This window comes from Zalophus californianus, chromosome 7 (assembly GCF_009762305.2).
Source record: "Zalophus californianus isolate mZalCal1 chromosome 7, mZalCal1.pri.v2, whole genome shotgun sequence".
NCBI lineage: Eukaryota > Metazoa > Chordata > Mammalia > Carnivora > Otariidae > Zalophus > Zalophus californianus.
In genome coordinates, this window is record NC_045601.1 from 1694989 (window position 1) to 1717109 (window position 22121).

A 22121-nucleotide genomic window follows, 5' to 3' on the forward strand; every position below is an offset into this window, starting at 1 on the left:
CCTCAGACAGTCCACACTGTAGTGTGCCTCAGGACAGTCCACACTGTGGTGTGCCTCAGACCAGTCCACATTACTACCTCAGGCCAGTTCACACTGTAGTGTCCCTCAGACAGTCCACACTGTAGTGTGCCTCAGGACAGTCCACACTGTGGTGTACCTCAGGCCAGTCCACACTGTGGTGTGCCTCAGACCAGTCCACACCGTGGTGTGCCTCAGACAGTCCAGACTGTAAGGTGGCTCAGACAGTCCACACTGTGGAGTGCCTCAGACCAGTCCACATTAATACCTCAGGCCAGTCCACACCGTGGTGTGCCTCAGACAGTCCAGACTGTAAGGTGGCTCAGACAGTCCACACTGTAGGGTGCCTCAGACCAGTCCACACTGTGATATGCCTCAGACAGTCCAGACTGTGATGTGCCTCAGACCAGTCCACACTGTAGTACCTCAGTCCAGTCCACCCTGTGGTGTGCCTCAGACAGTCCACCCTGTGGTGTGCCTCAGACAGTCCACCCTGTGGTGTGCCTCAGACAGTCCACACTGTAGAGTGCCTCAGGCCAATCCACATTGTAGTGTGCTTCAGGACAGTCCACACTGTGGTGTGCCTCAGACAGTCCACCCTGTGGTGTGCCTCAGACAGTCCACACTGTAGAGTGCCTCAGGCCAATCCACATTGTAGTGTGCTTCAGGACAGTCCACACTGTGGTGTGCCTCAGACAGTCCACCCCGTGGTGTGCCTCAGACCAGTCCACACTGTGGTGCGCCTCAGACCAGTCCACACTGTAGGGTGCCTCAGACCAGTCCACACTGTAATGTGCCTCAGGCCAGTCCACACCGTAGTGTGCCTCAGACAGTCCACACCGTGGTGTGCCTCAGACAGTCCACACTGTACTGTGCCTCAGACAGTCCACAGAGAGTCCACACTGTGGTGCGCCTCAGAGCAGTCCACACTGTGGTGTGCTTCAGGCCAGTCCACATTGCAATGTGCCTCAGACAGTCCACACTGTGATGTGCAGATGGTCCATACTGTAATGTGCCTCAGGCCAGTCCACACTGTAATGTGCCTCAGACCAGTCCACACTGTGATGTGCCTCAGACAGTCCACCCTGTGGTGTACCTCAGACAGTCCACACTGTAGAGTGCCTCAGGCCAGTCCACACTGTAATGTGCCTCAGGCCAGTCCACACTGTAGTGTGCCTCAGACAGTCCACCCTGTGGTGTACCTCAGACAGTCCACACTGTAGAGTGCCTCAGGCCAGTCCACACTGTAATGTGCCTCAGACCAGTCCACACTGTGATGTGCCTCAGGCCAGTCCACACTGTGGTGTGCCTCAGACAGTCCACCCTGTGGTGTGCAGACGGTCCATACTGTAGTGTGCCCCCGGCTGGGGTCTGCTCCCGAGGCACACGGGCATGTAGGTGTGGTTTGTTTGCGCACCTGCGTGTGTGTGAGTGCAGTTGTCCATCTCCATAGCCCCCGCGTGTGTTCGGACTCCTCGGCTGCTCTGTCAGAGCCGGTCATCCTCCGCAGCCCCCTCCCTGCCGCTCTGACCCGGGCTGCTGCTGGGGAGCGGAAGTCTCCCTGGACCCTGGCCTGCCCACTTGCTCAGTGAGCTGATGGCGGCACAGGGCCTGCACGGAGCATCGGCTCGCACCCCTGGGCCCCTCCGAGCTGTCTGAGGGGAGGTGGGCCTTCCAGCCACAAGCCAGCGGCTGGAAGCCGAGGTCAGCGGGGCGGTGGGCAGCGCAGCCTCGCTGGGGACCCATGTCCCCAGGGGAGGGCAGCGTGGGAACTGGGGCACACCTGCCACACGGCCCTGGACAACAGTGCCATCTGGTGCCGACCCCCCCCTGCGGGGCCTCCCCAGGTTCGGACCCTAAAACCTAGTCTGAGCAGCGTCGCCCCTGGGGTGGTGGAGGGACGCACACGCCAGCCTCCCGCGTCCACACGGCCCCACCTCTTGCGACGGGGAGAACCGCGTCCCAGGGAGAGGTGCCCAAGTCCCAGCACAGTGCCTTTATTTGTGAATAGTAATGTGACTGTATTTGTGCAGATGCTACCAAGTGAAGACGGGGCCATCGTAGAGGAGGGTGGACCCTAATCCAATGGCCAGTGTCCCCCCAGGAAAGGCGGAGACAGACACACCCGGGAGAGGCCACGTGAGAGACAAGGGAAGTGGCCACCGGCCAGGGACCCTGGGGCCCCGCGCGGCTGCAGGCAACCAGAGGGAGCCTCCCTGGAGCCGCTGGATGCTGGACCCCCACCTCCAGAGCCGGGCGGCCGCGCTCTTACGCAGGAAGCTTGCCCCGGGAAGAGGAGGCCACCAGCGGGAGCCGTGTGTGTGCAGAGGAGGGAGGACGAGGCCCCAGGGTGTGCGAGGGACCTGGCCCCGGGAACACGGCCGGTGAATGGCGGACAGCGGGCGGAGCGCCGCAGCTCACAGCTCGGCGGCCCGGGTGCGCGGCGCCCCGAGCGGGACCCAGCCACAGCCGGGGAGCAGCCCCACCGCCCGCAGCAAGCTCTCCAAAGTCTCCGGAACGTCCGGTTCTGCGTCTCCCTGTGAGGGTTTCATGGCCCTGGAAGGCGGACGCCAGCTCTGCTTCCATCCATCCTTCCAAAGAAGGAACCACTACAGCCCCACACGGAGCCAGCAGCAGACTGAGGAGAGCGGGGCACGGAGCACAGTCGTCGGGACGGGGCATGTTTAAAACAGTGTCTCACAGGCGGAACTGAAGCGGAAATCCGCGCTGAGCAAGACGCCAAGTCAACCCAGGACCAGGACGACTGGATTCTTTCTGTCTCAGGCGGCCCTGCCCCCACCCCCCGTGAATTTACGAACAAACGGTGCCACTCGTCTTTGCCAGCCGGAAATGGCAACCTGAGTAAGTCGGGGGGGTGCGTCCTGGCCCCTGTGGTCAGTGACCGGCCCGTCCACTCAGGGCCACCACGCCGCCCACGCAGGCCCGTCCCCGCTCCCTGCCAGCAGCGGGCGCACCCCCGCGGCCAGGAGGGGGGCTCGTGGTGCGGCGGGGCACCCCCGCACCTGGCGGGGCTGGGCCACACGGGCTCTGTGTGGGACTCCTTGGCCACCACAGAGCCCGGCCGGCCTCCCGCTGGAGAATGTCTGTGGTCTGCCACCCCACAGTTCCTGCACGGCTCCCGTGTGCAGGTGCCTACGTCACGGAGCTCACGGGAAAGTGTGCAGGATCTTCGGGTGTGGGAGTGACATCATCTCCTGTGACTTCAGATCGAGTTACATGACAGTAGAGTTTGGGGCTGGAACCCCAAGATGGAACACAAGCACTTACACTGAAATTTTTAACGGAGCTGATTTCCCCGTCACTCCCTGTAAACGATGATCCACCACCTTGGCAAATAAGGGGCACGTGGCTTTTCCCAAAGTAGAAATGTGGCCCAAGTCAGGCCGGGACTGGTCACATGGTGCTCCTCTGAAAAGCAGGTTAATCAGCAATGTAGAGGGTGGTCCGCGGTTCGCAGGCCTGACCCTGCGGGCAGTGAGCTGACCCCCTGGACTCGGTGATGCGGACTCAGGGGCGCGTGCTGTCCACCCGCCGGCCGCCGGCCGTGCGCCTTTCGGATGAGCTTTCCAGCGGATTCACCAGCTCCACGCGGGTGTGCGCGCTCTCCCGCAGCGCCTATGCTCCGCCTCCCACACTGGGCACGCGGGAGGCCGGCTGCGGCCTCCACTTGTCCTCCCTGCCCGGGACAGAAAGGGGGTCTAGGCTGCCTTGCATCTTCCGACCTGAGTGTATTCATAGGCAGCCAGCCCCGCAAACCAGCTGCACGTGCAGGGCGTCTTCTAAACCACGGTTCCTATGGGGCTCCCGAGCCCAGGTCCTGCAGGTCCTGTGAGAAGCCCCGGCTCCTCCCCCCCCCACCCCGGAGACCTTGGGAAGCCCCCACCGGCCCCAGGAACTGCTCGAGTCCCAGCGCCCCTTCCGTGGGCGCCTGCCCCGTCGCGGGCCTCAGGCGCATCCGGATCTTCCCGCTGCCTGAGGGGCTTCGGCCACAGCTTGCTGCGGGGCGATTTCCAGCTAGATTCAGCGGGCTTTGCGGGAGGGGCCCCCACCTGCTGCGCGCTGTCCGAGCCCTCGATCTGAGGCTGCCCCCTGGCGGCTGGCCGCGGCTCTGCACGACCCGGCGCACGACCCCTGCGCTGTGTGAGGACTTGGGCGCAGAGGACACACGGTGTGACACGAGTTCTGGCTGTAGACACGAGGGCCCGACGAGTTTATGCGTTATCCCATGCTCACCGCGAGTGTGGCCACCCCCCGCCCCGTACACGCAGCTACAGCACCGTCTATATCCTCGCTGCTCTGCCTTGTTCTCTATGACTAGAAGCCTGTGCCTCCCACTGGCCACCACCCATTTTCCCTCATGCCCTCATCCGCCTTCCCTTAGGCAACTATCCCTTTGTTCTGTGGCTTTATCGCTGTGAGTCTGATTTTTGTTTATGCGTTTGTTTTGTTCTGCAGACTTCATATATATGTGAAATCACATGGTATCTCTGTTTCTCGGACTGACGGAGTTCATTTGGCATGGTACCCTCTAGCTCCAGCCACGTTGTTGTAAATGCCACAGTCTCATCCCTTTTGTGGCTACATAATATTCCACTGTGTGTACACCACACCTTACTTATCCATTCATCTGTTGACGGACACTTGGGCTGTTTCCACATCTTGGCTATTGCGAATAATGCTCCAGTAAGCAAAGGGGTGCTTTTCAAAACAACTTTTCAAAAACAACTGAACACCAAAACAAACAAACAATCCAATGAAAAAATGGGCAGAAGGCATGAACAGACACTTCTCCAAAGAAGACATCCAGCGGCCAACAGACACATGAAAAGATGCTCAACATCTCTCATCACCAGGGAAATGAAATCAAAACCACAATGAGATACCACCTCCCACCTGTAGAAAGATGCACACATTCTCCGGGCTTTGAAAGTGCAAACAAGAAACCCCACTAAACGCCTCTCCTGATGTAAATCCCCAAGGAGGCCTTGGAAGAGCTTCAGCAACATGCACTGAGCTAAAAGGGCGGCTTCATCTACAGAAGAAGCTGAGTGCCTCGCGGGCCAGGCTGTTCCAGGCACGGGGGGCGGAGGGTAGGGCCTCTCCTCCTGCAGTGTGGGGGCAGGACTGGAGCCACGGACAGCCTGCAGGGGACAGGGCAGGGGTCTGGGCAGAGTGGGCAGGCAGCCCCCCTGCTGGCTGGCAGGAGAAGGCACCTCCACTGTGGCAGAGGGAGCGGCGGGCCAGGAGGAGCCCACATCAAAAGTGGGGGTACGGTGCCCCTGAGCGGACCCGGGGGAAGGCGTTCCACCCCGCCAGCTCGAGCAGAGGAACACGGGGCCTTTGCTTTCCTTCAGCACTGATAGCTTCCGTGGCCCCTGGTGCCGGGACAGCGGGGGCCGGGAGTGGCCTCCGTCCCCTGAAGCCCCTGCCGGGGAGACACCCTGCAGCCCACCTGGCTTCTCCCGCCTTCAGGAACGCTATGCCGCTCTGCAGGGAAGAGGCGCTTTGTGCGCGGAGAATAAAAACCCCTGAATGATTCCTGTTTCTCTTCTAACACGGAAGGGGCAAGAACAGATCGATCACCACCAGCCGACGGATAACCACACAGTTTTCTGCATCCGGGTCTCAGAGCCTCTCTTGACAAAACACTGGTCGCTCCAACCCACACTCCCTCCTCAGTTTTCGTGGCAGTGGCCGGAAACTTGCCCCAAAAAATAAATAAGTAAAGCAGAATTGCAAAATGCTTGGCGATTCACTGTGAGCCAGCAAGTCTGCAAATAATTTTCAAGAGGAAAAATGAAAATAGTATTACTTTGAGTAGGGCTGGGATTTGACTTCGCAAGGTCCAGTTTGCACCTAGAGGCCTGGACGAAGAACAGAATTTTAATTGGCCTAGTGTCGGGCTCATCTTGGGCCCCTAACAGCATAAACCTGGTAAAGGGTATTAGTGACCTGACCGAATTCTTCCCAGTTTCAGAGACCACGTTCATACCCATCATCTTGGTGGAGGCTCCTGCACCCCTGGGTGGAAGGCAGAGCGTTCAAAGGCGCCAGGATCCATCGGAGAGGCGGCTGAATGGAAGGAGTGAGACCGTCTGTCCCATGGCATCTGTCGCAGGGCGAGACAGGGGTCGGGCCAAACCTGAACGGGAATCCCGCCCCCCCCCCCCCCCCCCCCCCCCCCGTCTCGGTCCCCCACTGAGCGGCTGCTCTTCCAGGCCTCCTCCCGAGCCGAGTACGCCTCCCCTGGGGCAGAGGCAGGGACTGCATGAGGACCAGCAGACTGTGGGGGGCAGGGGGTGACCAAGCACCACGGCTCGCACCCCGCAGCCCACCGGCTCTCGAGCACGCAGAGACTCCCAGGTCCCCAGAGCCCCCCAGACGCTTCTTGGCGCATGTGAGGGTGTCTGCCCCAGGGGTGCCTCTGCACGGGGTGCCTTCTGGGGCGGCCTTCTGAGGCAGGTCGGAAGGTGTCCCCAAATAGGGCTTGCGCTTCAGCCTCCCTCTTGGTTCCCACTCCCCGCAGATCTGGGGCAGTACACTTTTCCTAAAATAACATTCACGGAGCAGGGCTCTAATGTATCTTAAATGTTAAAGGAACTTTGTTTCTTCTCCATGTACAAAATATGTATATGTGTTTTGCACCAAATGTAGTCAATAGAGAAAATGTAAAGGAAAGGGGGAAACACCCTAAAGCCCCACAATGCGGCCAAGTCTGTTATTATACACGTTTCCACCCAAATCCAGGGGATAATACACATTCTTTTCGTGGCCAGCTTGATTCACCTAAGGATACTCCCCACAGGCAAGTCCATCACCCTTGAGTGGCTGCTCGCAGGCTGGGTAGTGAGGTCTGTAACCAGTCCTTTGCATCCCGGACAAGTGCCTCCGGCCTCGGAACGCGGAAGGGAGGAGGAAGGCCACCAGGTGTGGCCAGCAGTTGCCACCATTCTCTGTCCCTCCGAATCTCATCCGTGGCCCCGGGACTCACAAGCTATTAGGGTACAGCAAATGCAGTGGCGCGAGGCGTGGCCTGTGTGGGCGGTGGCGGTCCCGTGGAGCGTCGGGGCGCACACACCGGCACCCACTCCCCAGGCCTCCGCGTCCCGTCCACTTAGCTCTCTTACTGTTCCTAGACCGATGGGGTCACGGAAGAAAGCCCTAGGGAGGGATCTAGGCTCTGCGCACTTGGCCCCGGGTGTGTGCAAACAGGTGCGCCCTGGGTCGTTGATTTCAGTCCGTCATTGAAGAGGGGGCTCCAGGCGCCCCGGGGAGGACAGACTCAGACTCCGGGGCGTCTGGACCGTCCGCTCACAAGAGACTGCCTCCCAGGTCCACGACTTCAGGGGAGGCAGAAGGTTCTGTTGTCAAATGCAGAACTTCTGTATTTTCTTTTCAGAGGGCTCAGTCAAGGAGAGCATCCAGCGTTCCTCCAGAGGAGGCCCGTGCTGGTGGGTTTGCCCCCACTCCTGGGCCAGGCATGCATGGAGTTGAACAGACGAGGGGCGAGCCGGCTGGGGGGCAGCAGCAGAGGCCCTGGCCGGGAGCTGCACCGTGTTCAGCTGTCAGGTGTCGTGTGGACCAAGGGGTGGTGTGAGTTCTGTCAGCAGCCATGGGGCCTTGGCTCACCGTCCCACCGTCCGGCTGACCATCGTTCTGTCCTGTGGAAAGACTGGGACATTCCAACCTGCCCCTGCTCCCCGCCCAAGGCCACCCCTCTCTCCTGCCAGCCTCCCTCTGCGTCCAGTGGTCGGCCCCAAGGGGCGGCTCCTGCACTTAAGACGCCCTCTGAGATGGGCCTCGGAACAGAGTCTGTCCAGGCCGCCTCGCAGTCCCACAGCCACACAGGCCCACGGGGGAGTGTCATGCAGTCCCTTTGGGGTCTTCCTGGGCCCCTCCTTTCAGGAAGGCAGAATGAAAGTGCCACGGGGGCCATGAGTCTCAGCAGGGAGCCCAGCTCGGACTCAAGAGAAAAAAACCATATAACCCAGCATCCCCTGTGGAGCCGGCCCTCTGCCTGCGATGCCCGACCTGCACGCCCAGGCCCCGTCTGCTCGAGTACTCGCTGAGAACCCCCTCAGAGTGACAGCAGGCCCCAGCCCGGCCTGAGGTCATGGTGTCATTCCGGATGCCTGCTCCTAGCTGCCCTATAGTCGTCCATGCAGGACAAGGGCCCCTTATCAGAGGCAGGAAACCCACTTGCAGAGGGAAGTAGATGGAAGCCTTGGACACAGAGGGAATAATTCACCAGGAGAAACTGAGTACCAGTCAGCAGGTGACTGCACCCTCGTAGGGACCACCTGCTGTCAGCCGCTCTTCGGGCCCAGCCTGCCACCACATCCGGGAGGCTCACCACCTTCCCTAGAAAAGAAATTCCTCCTCGTTGAATCTGAGGCTCATCTCCATCTCTGACCCAAACCAAAGGAAACACGTCAGATCTCCCCCAACAGAATCGTCACCATGTCAGCTGGAAGAATCCCCCTGAGGACACCTCACAAGCTCCAGGCTTTCCCGAGGAAGAAGTAGGAGCTTGCTTACACCAGGATGGCTAAAGGAGGCCATGGGTAGGTCCCTCCATAAAGAGGAGCACCTTCCTGCTGAGACACACCCCACACTCCTTCCTGTATGCCTTCCCTGTGGTCTCCCTCCAGCCAGACGTGGGCCACATCCACCCCATTCATCCTTTCAACACAGAAACCATCAAACCAGATTTGGGGAGGACACTCACCCTCTGAGTGCAGGACCACCCCCAGGACCACCCCCAGGACCAACCCCCAGGACCACCCCCAGGACCACCCCCCAGGACCACCCCCCAGGACCATCTCTCCAGGACCATCTCTCCAGGACCACCCCCAGGACCAACCCCCAGGACCACCCCCGAGACCATCTCCCCAGGACCACCCCCAGGACCACCCCCAGGACCACCCCCAGGACCACCCCCAGGACCATCTCCCCAGGACCACCCCCAGGACCACCCCCCAGGACCACCTCCCCACGACCACTTCTGATAGTCATTTCACAGGTAGGACCACATTTCAAGGGTCCTTTCTGTTTCCCGTGTATCTTCATTCAGTTGTTTCTAGTGATGTAGGATGGCTCCCCTGCTGGAGGTGATCGTGCTGCTTCTGGTCTGGTCCCAGTACCGCAGTGGACGTCTCGTACAGTAGTGGCTACTGCCTGCCCGGTGGAGGCCACGAACGTGTCTTCTGATTCACCCCGACTTGTCAGTCACATTTCGAAGACGACCGTGGAGGAAGGTGCTGGGGACCCCTCTCCTTCACCTCTGCCCCTGGAGACCGCCTCCCCCGGCCAGCTCCCCTGCCCTGCCCGCGCAAACCACCCCCCTGCCTCTCCGTCCAGGCCAAGGCTGCTCTGCCCGCCACAGTCCAGCACCTCGCTAGAAGCCAGACTGCTTTTCAACACCAGCAACCTCGCTCAACAAAGCTCGATTTCACATGCCAGAGTACGTCTGACAAACAAAACATATTTCTATTATACAAATAAAGAGCATGTTCAAGAAAGTGTCGGGCCTGCCGTCACCAACGCCTGCATCCCATTTCCAATATTGGCTAAAATTTGAACCATCAACTTTGTAAATAAAAAAAGTTTTATTTTTTCACCCTGGGGAGCGGGGTGGTTCTTGATTGTCCTCAAAGAATGTCTTTTAATATTGTGCACATTTAGAAACACACTTCTAAAGCACGGGTCTTAAGCAATAAAGCACTCTGAAAACATATGAGGATGCGCTGAACTCTCTCAAGTACACGAAGTGACATGAAGTCATGCGGTCGCTGCTCCATCTCACGCGGCTCATGTAAAGGACATGATGTGACAGCTCTGAGATGGCGCACTGGGCCTTCTCACTGGCACCAGCTCTCCTGAAGCTCATGGACGGGAAACGTGCTGGTGTCTGCAGCCCGCAGCTCCCAGGGCGACAACGCATGTTTTCCTTTAGAGAAGGGAATTCCTTCTCCTGTCCTCACATCTTCCCAGGCCGCCAGCGCAGAGCCCCAACAAGAGAGCCGCAAAGCCCTGCGGTGGACATAGGGGCACGCGGGTGCAGATGGGGTCCCGCTGAAGGAGACGGCACCGAAGGACCAGTCACTGGGGCCGAGAGCCTTCCAGGAGCGGCCACACAGGACACCAATGATCTCAGGTTGGGAGTTACCGAGACAGGCATGGGGTCTTGGAGTCGGTGGAGGCCAAGCCCGGTTTCCAGGGGGGTCTCCGCACCGCACCGGTCTGGAGGGAAACCTGCTGGGTGGTGGGTTCAGCCAGGGGCAGAGCATCAATCTCTGCTCTCCTAAACCATGCAGACAAGCTGAGCCTGGGGTCCCAGGGAGACTCCAACTTAACAGCACCACAGACCCCTAGCCAGCCCCTCCCTCCATGATCTGGACGCAGCACCAGGACCAGAGATGCAGGCTCCAGGAAGACGGCCCCGCCAGACTGCTGCCCTGCTCAGGAGGGGAAGAGGGGCGCACCGTGTGCACGTGTGTGTGTGTGTGCGCGTGCGCACACGCGCGCACGCACACGTGCACACGGACACACACGCTCACCGTTAGTTCCAAGAAGAATCAATGGGAAAATAAATGGAAACTATTTAAGAGAAAAAATGGTTCCCTTCAGGTGCAGGGAAGGGGCCGGGCAGAAGGGGCTGGGTAGACGTGGGACTTCCCTGAGTTTTCCCTGCTTGTGGTTCCAACTTGAGAAGTATAGACATTTGTATATATAACATGGAATCAAACACTAGCAGCTCTCAAAGCTGAAAACAAATGAAACGGATTCTAGTCCACGTTGGGAGCATAAATACGGGAAGTTACTACAGGGAACTTTGTTTTCTTGACCGCTTTATTGGGGTACAATTAACATACCATAAACTGCACAAAGTGTACAGTTTGGTGAGTTTGGATGTGCGGACCCACAGACATGTGCCACCCTCAAAGGACTCCCCTGTCCCTTGGGGGTCCCCCAGACAGGACTGACCTGCCATGTCTCACCCAAGAAGAGATCACATTTTCTGGACTTTCATCTGCACGGTCGTGCCGTCAGTGCTCTGTTTGGGTCTGGCTCCACGCGAAGCTCAGCGTGGTTATCCGTGGTCCGTCCATGTTGGTTCTCGGATTGATAGTTTCATGGATTGCTGATAGTATCCTATCTTCTCAATACTCCACAATTTGCTTTTTATCCATCCTACCCTCTGATAAGGATTTGGGATGTCTCCCGTTGTTCGCCATTACGAATAAAGCTGCCATATTCTCTGTGTCCGGTCTTGGTATAGGTACCTGCCTCCTTTTCTCTTAGGTGAACACTAAGGAAGGGAATTGCTAAATTGTGCAGTAGGAGTCTTTAACTTTAAGAAAACACCAACCACGTTCTGTGGTTGCACCATCCTGCATCCCCACCAGCACGTGTGAGTCCCATGTGCAGGTCCCTTCCACACTGCCCTCAACGCTGGATGTGGTCATTTTTGCTGACGTTAGCCTAATACATGTGTCATGGTGTCCTGCTGTGGTTTCCATTTATGGTGATGAGCATCTTTTTATGCGCTTCTTTGCCATCCATACACCTCCTTTGGAGAAGTGTCTGCTCACAATTTTTGCCCGATTTTTCAATGGGTTGTTTGTTTCTTACTGAGCATCGAGAGTCCCTTAAACACTCTCGAGATTCAAGTCCATTACCAATATGAGATTTGCAAATATTTCCTTCTCCCAACAGCATCTTTCAAAGAGCAGAAGTTTCTTATTTTTAAAGAAGTTCAGTTTATCAGCCTGAGTGTGGGGTGTGTGTGTATTTTATTTTGTTCTGTTTGAGATCACACTTTGGTACCCTATCTAAGAAACCTGTGCTTGCCCGGGCAGCACAGAGATCTTCTGTTTTCCTCTGGGAGTTTATAGTATCAGGTTTTCCATTTCTCTCTCTGATCCCTCTGGAGCTAATTTTTGTGTGTTGTGCAAGGCATGGATCAAAGACTTCTTGTTTGTTTTTGGCATATGGATATACAATTTTTCCAGCACTATTGATTGAAAAGATTCTCCTTATTCCACTGGACAGCCTTTAAACACTTTTCAAACATCAAATGTCCCTCCATGCACGATCTACACCCACATCCTTGGCTCAGTCCCGCTGATCCGTCTGCCTACCTCCCTGGCCATAGCATTGTGCCCTCATTGCGGTAGCTTCATAACAAGTCTTCAAATCAGGTAGCATTAGTTCTCAGTTTTGTTCTTCTTCTTCAAATTTGTTTTGTTTTTCAAGATCCTTTGGATTTCCAAATGAATTTTTGGATCAGCTTGTCCATTTCTACCAAAAAAAGACCTGCAGAGATTTTGACTGGAATTGCATTAAAGCCATAGATAATTTGGAGAGAATTGACATTTTAATGATATTGAGTCTTCTGACCCAGGAACAAGATCTGTATCTCCGTTCATTCAGCTTGCCTTTGATTTCCCTCAGCGATCTTTGATAGTTTTAATTGTGTAGGTTTTTCACATGATCCATCATATTTACCAATAACTATTTTGTCTAAACTCACTCAGTAATCATATTGCTAGAAAATTATTGGTACTGCAATTTTGAAACAAATATAGGTAGGTTGTAGGATAAAACAAAATGTAATCCTATTAATCTTGTTAGTAACCAATATTTTTTGCACAAGAAAAGAGATATACAAATATAAATAGCAATGGAGAGAAGTAAAAATCCTAGGTTCCTTTTTTTTCTTTTACTTCACTAACATCTAAGTTACTAACCAGTTGCAAACAGGAAAGGAGAAAGTTTACAGAGAGAATCCTGGCTGACACACTGTCATCAAGTGATAAAAGCAAACAGCATCTGCGGTGAGACGGGGAAACCGTGTGCCCCTGACAGGGCGCGGCAGGGGCGCAGCAGGAACGCGGCGGCACAGCTCCTACCCTGAGGCCTGAGCCGGCCTGGACTGGGGAACATCCATGGCATGATCCTCGCAAATGCCAAGTCAGAAATCAAAGACTCCAGAACTGTTCCAGACAGAAGGGGAGACTCGGGAAAATGACAAGCCAACCCTAGGTCGCTCGGGCCTGGATCTCTCTGCTGGAAAAAACATTATAGGGGCCGTAGGCCGAGCTCCTCCTGGGGCCGTGGCTCAGGAGGCGGCAATCGCTGGGTGTCGGCCAGAACCACGGTGACACGGGAGCGCATCCGGGATGACGGGAAATCACACGAACATCTGGCGGGTGCGGGGGGGGGGGGGGCTGTCAGGCTGGCAATGCGCTCCTTTTTGTTTTCAGGAACGAACAGTTCTTTCTATGATACTTCCAACTTTCCTGTAAGTTTGTCATTATTTGAAAAACAAACGTGGTTTTTAAAAAAGCCAGTTCATTCTATTCTTCCAAAAGCCTGGGATTTCTGAGTGCAGCTGCCTTCTGTTCTAGGAGGGAGCTTGTCAACTCTCTTGTCCAGCAACAGAAGAAAGAGGGGCATTTCTGTGGGTTCCCATGTGTGCTGACCATGCCTCTCCACCCAAGTCTGCTGTGCGCAACCCCACGTATACCCTGGTTAAACTGTCACATCATTTCTCCCCCTACTTTTCTCAAGTCCCGGTGTCCGGGAGCAGGTTCAAATAGTAATTCCTCTTTCCCATTTTGGGCTGGCTCCTTCCAATGTCCTCTGGGCACAAGGGAAGCGCTGAGAGCCCCCCTCTGACAGGGAGGGTGTCGTGGGACCACAGGGGGCAGGAGCGGGTGCACGCACCCGGACAGAAGTCCTTCCTCAGGGCAGCTGGGACATCACGTGGAAGCCACTGAAAGGCCCCTTGTGAGCATTAAAAAAACAGCTATTTTTAAAATGTAGGTATCTGCCCTGAGGCGCCATCAGGCACTCAAACCTCACGGTGAGCAGTTTAACCATAACCCCTGCCGCCCCATCAATGCACAGAGAAGGTCCGTTCGCCAGCCGCGCAGGCTGGAAACGCCCGCCGATGGGAACTCTGCTCCTCGAATCAGACGCTCTCCCACCTGCCACTTCCACCAGTTTTGCAATAAAAGGGCCTCTTTAAATTCTGCACGAGAAATAATTTTGTAGAATAGACAGCTACTATCATAAGGAAGAAATCTATTTTCATTAATGATATGCTATTTGTTGTCTAGAATACACAAGCAACTGAATAGCAATAACAACATTTAAAAACTAGATTAAAAAAAAAACATGTCTCTGTGATTACCTGATTATATAAACAGAGGCAAACTGAAGTGGGTAATTCAGGTAATCACTGAATAAAATCACAAAACTCTCCTTTTGCGTGAAGTTTTGGCATCCGGTTCGTGCACACTGGCCATTGATACTGACTGAGTTACTAGGCAGTTGCTGAGTTTTTATATTGGAACAGACAGGAGACGCCTAGAAAACATCGCATCACTCGAGCATTAATGGTGACGCCTGCGATCTGCTCGGAGCATTGCCATTTTCCAAGTGTGTCCTCACGTGGCGCCCACTTCACGCAAAGAATGGTGTGCATTTCAGGCAGCCGCTCTCCCCTCGCCAGGGACACATGATAAAAGGGCGGCCCCGTTAGAAGCACCTTGAGAAGGCGTGCACTGCCAGGAGGGCGTGAGCCTCGAAAACGGCGGGGCCAGGCACTCGTCCCGCCAGGTTCCCAGACATGCTGCATGGTAAAGCACCACCGCGGGTGAAGACTCTAGATTTCAGTAGGATGTGGGCCAAAGGTAAAACTGAGATTTTTGAAATATGATTTTGTGCTCAGAAAGGAACAACAAGCCACCCAGAGCTCCCTGGTCCCAGCTCCCAGCCCCCAACCTGCCTCTGCCGGCGCCCTGTGCTCCAGGGCAGACCCTTTGCTCTTCCCCAAGGTGGAATCCGCACCTGCCATGGGTCTCGTCTGCTGCCCCCCGAGCCGCTCCCCTGGGGAATCCCCTCCTACCGGGCGTGTCCCCGGCCCACTAACATGCTGGAGCCCTGCCCGCTGGAAAGGGAAACTGTCCCTGGGCCACACGGCTTCCCCAGTAGTGTCCTGCCTATACTGTCGTGTTCTACGTCTGTGTGTTTTACGGTCCAGACCTTCGCCCGCTGTTGTCTGGTCTCTCCCCACAGACAGTGCTCACCCTAAGGTGGCCGGGGGCCTCTGGTGCTGAGTGTGGTGACCCAGTGCCACTGGCCTCATTCGCTGGTCTCTTCGCCTCCTCCAACGCACTGACCACCAGCTCCCTCCGATCTCTCCCCTCTTCCCTGTGGGGCAGACTCGCTTTCTTCGCCACCCTCCCCAGCTGCCCCTTGCACGCTGGGGGTCCTCAGCATCTCCTGGATTCTGGCCTATTCCTGCTGTGTGCACCAACGCGGAGCCAGCGCGCACTCTGGGCTGACGGGCTCAGATCAGTGATCTGTCTGCACCCCCGTTCTCGGGCCACGTCCCACAGCCATGCACTGGCCGGGCATCTGCATCTGCACCCCACACCAACACCTCCCAGGGCACACTCACTACTTTCTCCCTCCAACCTTCTCAGACTCTGGTATTCTTGACCCTGATCGTCGGTTTCACCAGCCACCACCGCAAAACTAGAGATCCACATCTGGCCAGTCGCACGGGCTGCCCCCTGCACCTCACAGAAGGCTGGCTCTTCCCCTGCTCCCTCACACACACCCCCATGCTTCAGTCACACCCTCACCCTCCTGCTGTCATCCTAGCAATCACAACGAGCCCCCCACAGCCTCCCCTGGCTGCACCCTGCCCCCACAGAGAGCCAAGCCCCACAGGGTCTTGGGGTCGTCTTATCACCAAACAACCCCATTACACAAAGTGAAGTCCAAACTCCCACGCACAGCTTCCCCTCCAGTGTGACATGCACTGTGTCACTGGCCTGCCGTCTGCAAGGGCTTCACAGGCCTGCCCGTGCCTGGGGCCAGCTCAGCCCCATCGCCAGAACCCGGAGCCCCAGCCGTTGCACAGAGCACACGGGTCCGCCCGCCTGTGGAGAATGACTGTTAGGGGACACGAGAACCAGGCAAGGAGCGTCGGGAGCGACCACCCAGGCCCCCACCGCGCTCACGAGCTGGACAGCCCCTGCAGGCACAATGGCGCGTGCTGGGTCCAGAACCAGCAGTCATCATCAATCATCTTTCGTGCTTGTTCTTCCACCTGAACGAACCTACTCATAGCTGAATCATCATAGAGCCGAGGCAGTCGGCTATCGGGATGCGGAGGAGCCACGGAGGCCACATCGCAGGGCCTAAAATGCCTGCAGTTGTCGCTGGCGCTCTAAGCAGCCGGTCATAGGAATGACCCCAGGGGTGACTCCAAGGGGCTGCCCCCAGCCCCGCCCCAGGCCCGCATGCTGCAGGCCAGCTGACCCACTGTGGGCTGGGGCGTGTGGGGCGTGTGGGGCTCAGTGGCTGTCACCTGCAGGCTGCCCCAGCCGGGCGCCCCACCCCTCCCGTGTGCAGGGGTCCCTAAAGGTGTGGACAGCATGTGGAACATGGGGGAAAGTATGGGGGATGCACAGCCACTTCTCCAGGCCCCGAGCCAGGCTGAGTGTTGCGTTAGCACACTGGATGGCCTCAGCATCGCTGTGGGGCAGATGCTTTTGATGCTTGCCTCACAGGGGAGAGTGGGAAGCCAGAGGTGCCGAAGTAACCTGTCCAAAGTCGGGGGGGAGCTCTTGTTGGGCCTGAGCGCGAGTCCCGGTTCTGGGTCCCAACCTGCAGGGGAAGGAGGGAGTAGAGCAAAGACAGGAAGGGAGAGGGAGGCCCGGCCGGGGCAGCGGGTGGCCTCTCCAGAGACGGCACAGGAGCCCGCAGGGACAGGCTGCGTCTGACTGCACAAGGAGAATTCTCCACATCCCCCCTCCCCACGGGGCAGGTGCCCTGCAGCCTCCCGCGTGCTCACCAGGGGGCGCCGTGCCCACGCTGAGCAGAACTGGCTGCTGGGGATGTCATCTGGAAGGAAGAGCCACCGCCTACCCAGAGGTGAGATTCTGCCTGATTCCAAAGCTTGAACAGTTTCCGCATGCTCCGGTTTTCAGAACGAGCCTGTCTGGGGGGCTTGTCCCAAGTCTGAGCTCAGAACCAGTGGCCACTGCAGGATCCTGGAATGAGCCCCCCGGGGCCCTTCCAGAGGAGAAAAGATGGCCCTGCGCTCAGGGGGGCCGCAGCCCCAAGGATCACCCTTGGGTGAGTTTTCTGGCCCATCTCTTTGCTCTGAACCCAACATTCAAGCAAGAAATCAAGCAAGAAAGACAGAGTTTGCATCCAGAACATCTCAGTCTTGCATTAAGAAAATGCTGGAAAAAACTGCAGAATGCTCTCTGGGCCTGGGCACAGCTAAGCTGCAGTTCTCGGCCCTGAGGTCCTGAGGTCAGTGCTTTCTCAGCTGGTTTTGGAAAGTGGCCTCACAGGGCATGCCTGACCACCCACTCTGAGGACCCTAGCCCAGGGGGAGAGTCCTAACCGGAATAAGCACAATACATAAACATGTTCATTAAGTGCCTTTGCATGGGTTTCTGTATCTGTAGAGTGAGGGCGAGAACACCCCGGGCTTCATAGGGCTCTGTAAGGCTTTAAATAAAATGATTCATGTTATCACTCTCCTATAAATGATCGTTACAGAGAATATCACAAGCAATGGATGTGAGGACACTTTCCCCTCCAGGTGACAAGTACTGACTCATTTATTCACCAAACATTTCTTCATCTCATCAAACATACTGAGCATCGGGCATCGAGCTCAGCACTGGGGATGTGAAGCCGGATGAGACACCGTTTCTTCCCCAAAGCCTTTACACATTGCAGAGGACTGCCCAGTTTTGATTCAGTGCTATTAATGTTTTTTAACTACGGTTTGCAACCAAAAAAAAAAAAAAGTAGAGTAATTTACTTATAAAGACAATTTATTTATAACAAGAATTCTGAAGGCAAAAACTGATCGTGGGCAGGTCCACAGCTGTGGGCTGAGAGTGGCACAGAGCTCCGTGTGGGAGGCCAGCAGCGGCCTTCAGAGGACCAGCGCCCCCAGCCCTGTGCGAGCTCACCCTGCACACACTCCCCTGTACCTGCACGTCTGGCCATGGCCAGCAGACCACAGCCCGTGGGCCACCGCAGCCTCCCAGCTGTTTTGGAAAGCCCCTGAGCTCTGAACGGCTTTTAGCCCTTATACAGAGGATGAAGAACAATCAAGGAAAAACGCTGTTTCGTGACATGTGGAAACGACATGAACTTCCAGCGCCCATAGCCAGGGGGAAACTTGCTGTCCCTCTGGCCGTCTGAGGACCTACAGCACACCCTCGATTTTGTCTCCTGTCGTCTGCCCAGAGGACAGCCCTTGCGCTCTGACTCGTCATCAGTGAGTTTGCCCCCACGCGTCCATCCATGCAGGTGCGGAGCCCCCCCCCCCCGCCCCCCGGGCTGCTGCCTTCCCACGAGGACGAATCCCCCACAGGAAGACCGCGGAGGTAGCGGCCCACCCCACCGCCGGCAGCTCTGGCCTCCACCCTACGGTGTGGGGGCGTGGCTCCCTCGGTCCCTCGCGGGGCGTGCTGCTCTCGAGGAGACCCGGGCAGCAGGACACGGGCCAGACGGGCTGGGTGTGGGGGAGGGACTGCAGAAAAATAAGTTGGATGGACACAAAGTAAGCTGGTGTCCTCATTCTGCAGATGCTTTCTCCTCCAACACTGGGCAGAAGCCCGAGATGATCTGGTGCTGCTCTGGGGTCACATTCTTTCAAACGGAATGAGATATTGTGATAAAATCTAATAATGACGCTACGTGTGTTTTGTTTTGTTGTTTCCAGTTGTCAGGAGAAGGAAGAATTGTCTCAACTTGAAGTTTTTCTCCCACCGCTTTTTCCATCGGTCCTTGGCACGCGCTATCAGAGTCCCCTTGGAGGCCCTCCTTCTAAAGGGGCGAGCCCAGCACAGGGCCCGCGGGAAGCCCACCGCTCGTGGGGGACCCTGAGGACCACTGCAGCCCAGACAGAGCAGGCAGGCACGGAGCTGGTGCCAAGGGCAGGGAGGCCTCTGTGTGTGCTGGGCTCCATCGGAGCTGGAGGTGCCCTGCGCTCTGCAGATGCGTCCTTCTCTGTGGGCCTGGCCTGAGGGCAGCCGGCGCCCTGTAGACACCCCAGTGGGGTGCCATCTCCTGGGTCACTCCCCTCCTCTCTTCTGCGTGTCCTCACCCTGCAGCTGATTAACAACACAGGAAAGAGGTGTGCCGTCCCACCCTTGACCCCACACCCTCCCTGCCCAAGAGATGTCACTCAACACTGGGGCCCGAAGCAGACGCCACACCCAAGCTCCCTCCTCCCTCCCTCCCGCCTCCCACGCCGCCCCGTGTTTACACCAGCAGCAGGTCCTCCCTCCAGACTGAGCGCGCCTGCTGGGAAGAGCCAAGACCACCTCCTCCTCTCTGTGCTCCTGCGGGCCGTGTGGAGATCCCGCAGCTGGGTCTGCACCTGCGCTGGTGCAGGCTCCCCCGTTCCCACTGAAAGTGGGTCTGCTGACTGGCGTGGAGTAAACACTCAGACAGTGGCTCTTTCTCTCACCACCTCACACAGACAAGGCTGCTACTCTTCCAACCCTGCTAGACAGCGGCTGATATCTGGTGGGGCCTTGCAACCTGCTGTGCCTTGTTCTCAGGACGCCTGTGTTTTAAGTCACTTCCTCTTTACATCCACTCTGACAGGTGGGCTCCTTTTGGGGGTCAGTATGCAGATGTAGAAACTGCAGCATGGAGGGCCTGACATCCCCTAACTTGAACGTGAGCTGAGACCTTAACCCAATCAGTGCTTGTGGCTGGTTCGTAACAAAGACTGCGGACTCAGTCCTTTGTGGCTCTTAAAACGACTTCTTCATATTCTTGGAGATGGGGGAAGCAGATTATCGTTATTTGTAGTAACCCTAAGTAACCTGAAGTCTTCTAAGCCCTTGGTGCAGCTTTATATGGCAGCCCAGGAATTCAAACTGTCCCCTAAGTGGCAAGTGGGGCGCCAAGGTGGCAGGGCCAACAACTGTCAAAACCCAGAAGGCTCCGTCTCTACTGTCTTCTGTTATGCAAAGGGAGGCCTGACATTCAATCAACAACGTCACAAGGAAGCTGAGCTCTAAGCCAGAATTGTGGGGAAACTCCCTCTGAAGAGTACCTGCCCCAATCTGAGTCTGTTATTTGATGAATAAGGTAACACTCCCTTTGCTAGAAAGCCTCTGGGCTTGCACAACACTTTCAGACCGAAACAAAGGCGCACATTGGCAGTTTAATGACCCACTCAACGTGCCCGCTGAAGGAGCTAAAACACGTCTCTGAGCACAAGCCCTCAGCACCTGTCAATGACCTGCAGAGTCACCGTGAGCAAGTAAAGGTCACAAGGCACCTGCGTGGGCAAACACAGATCCCGTCCCACGCCCGGAGTCTGTGGTGCTCGCCATGCAGGAGCCAGCCACAGGTCTGGGGCGCAGGGCACTGAGGGCCGCCCACCTACAAGACCATCTCTTCTGTCGAAGGAGCAGGACTGTGTGAGGCGTTAGCTCCCAGAGAGACTTGGGGCTCCCAGTGTCCTCAGAGGAAGCCACGAGCCGGTGAACCAAGCCCAGCGTTCCATCACAAAGTGGCTGCGTTTCCCCCACTCCGCATAAAATGAAAGCAGAGAGAACAGCGCCCAGAGAAACAGAAGGAGCCCCAGGCTGCCTTCCCGGGGCGGCCGTGAAGGGGAGGAAGGCTTTGAGCGCAACCACGGGCCCGCTCTCTGCCTGCTCACCGGCAGCCCAGCGCCGTGGCTGAGGGTGCGCAACGGGGGCAGGCGGCGGGCATGAGCAGCTCCGGCATGGAGAACTGTGGTGCTTCAGGGACCCAGGGCTCCACACCTCCCCCTAAAATAGAAGATTAGCAAGGTGCTAGCCACTAACTTTGTGGTGTAACTACAGGTCCCTTCATCTCTCACCATCTCGTATCCTCAGTACACAGGGCTTCCTGCGGGCTGAACGCAGAAGCTGGGCTTGACCTCAGGACAGCCCCTTGGGGTCAGCAGGAGCCACATGGACCAGCCTGCTCATGGACAGTGGCTGGATGCACTGGAACAGGGTCTTTGGAGCCGAGACGCCCGTGACTCTAAGCCGAGCCTCTTCCTAAGTCACTTCATTTGCGGGTAGAAAGAATTGGTTCTAAGTGCTTCCTGTAATTATATGAGCTAAAGCGCATGAGAATAATCAGCAAACCATGTCTCTGCCAACAATTAAACAATCATTTAATTTAATCCAATGCAAAACTGTTTCACAAACATGTCTGATACAGAAACCTGCCCCTAAGTTTCCTATTTCTCAAAGATAAAAGTATGTCCTTACCTTTAAGTGTTTGATTGTGAATGATGTAGTAGTTTCTGGGAAATAGTAACTGTGGACGCGTGTGTGGTACTTTTCGGGACTTCCAAGCAGTGGGTGTGTGTCTGTAAAGCAATGATGGATTCAAACACATGGTCAGGAAGGCGGGTGTCAGCAGCCATCATCCTGGCCAGAGCACTAACACCCCATTGTATTTTCAATAATTTCAATATGCTTCTTTCTAAAATATGTAATTCCTACTTAAAGAAAACATAGCTAGTATAATTAATTGCCTCTCAATCAGTTAGGGTTTTATGCTGAACAATTTTTTACTGTTTTTATTGTGTTGCCAACAGCTCCACATGTTACCGAGCTGCTGTCTACATTAAGTGGTCCCAGATTTCACCTATTTTATTGTATTTTTGACAACATCTCCTCACATCTCTATTATAGAGCCCTTACACCCCCATAATAAATATCCCAATTAAATTTTTGACAAAAGACTTGAACAAGGAAGACATACAAATATTTTACATACATCAAAAAAGATGTTCAAGGGGCACCTAGGTCGGTCAGTCGTTACACGTCTGCCTTTCACTCAGCTCACGATCCCAGGGTCCTGGGATCGAGGCCCGCATCGGGCTCCCTGCTCCGCGGGAAGCCTGCTTCTCCCTCTGCCTGCTGCTCCCCCTGCTTGTGCTCTCTCTCTCTCTCTGTCAAATAAATAAATAAAATCTTTAAAAAATGACCACGCATTACTAATCGACTATGAACACAGTGCGTCCTTTT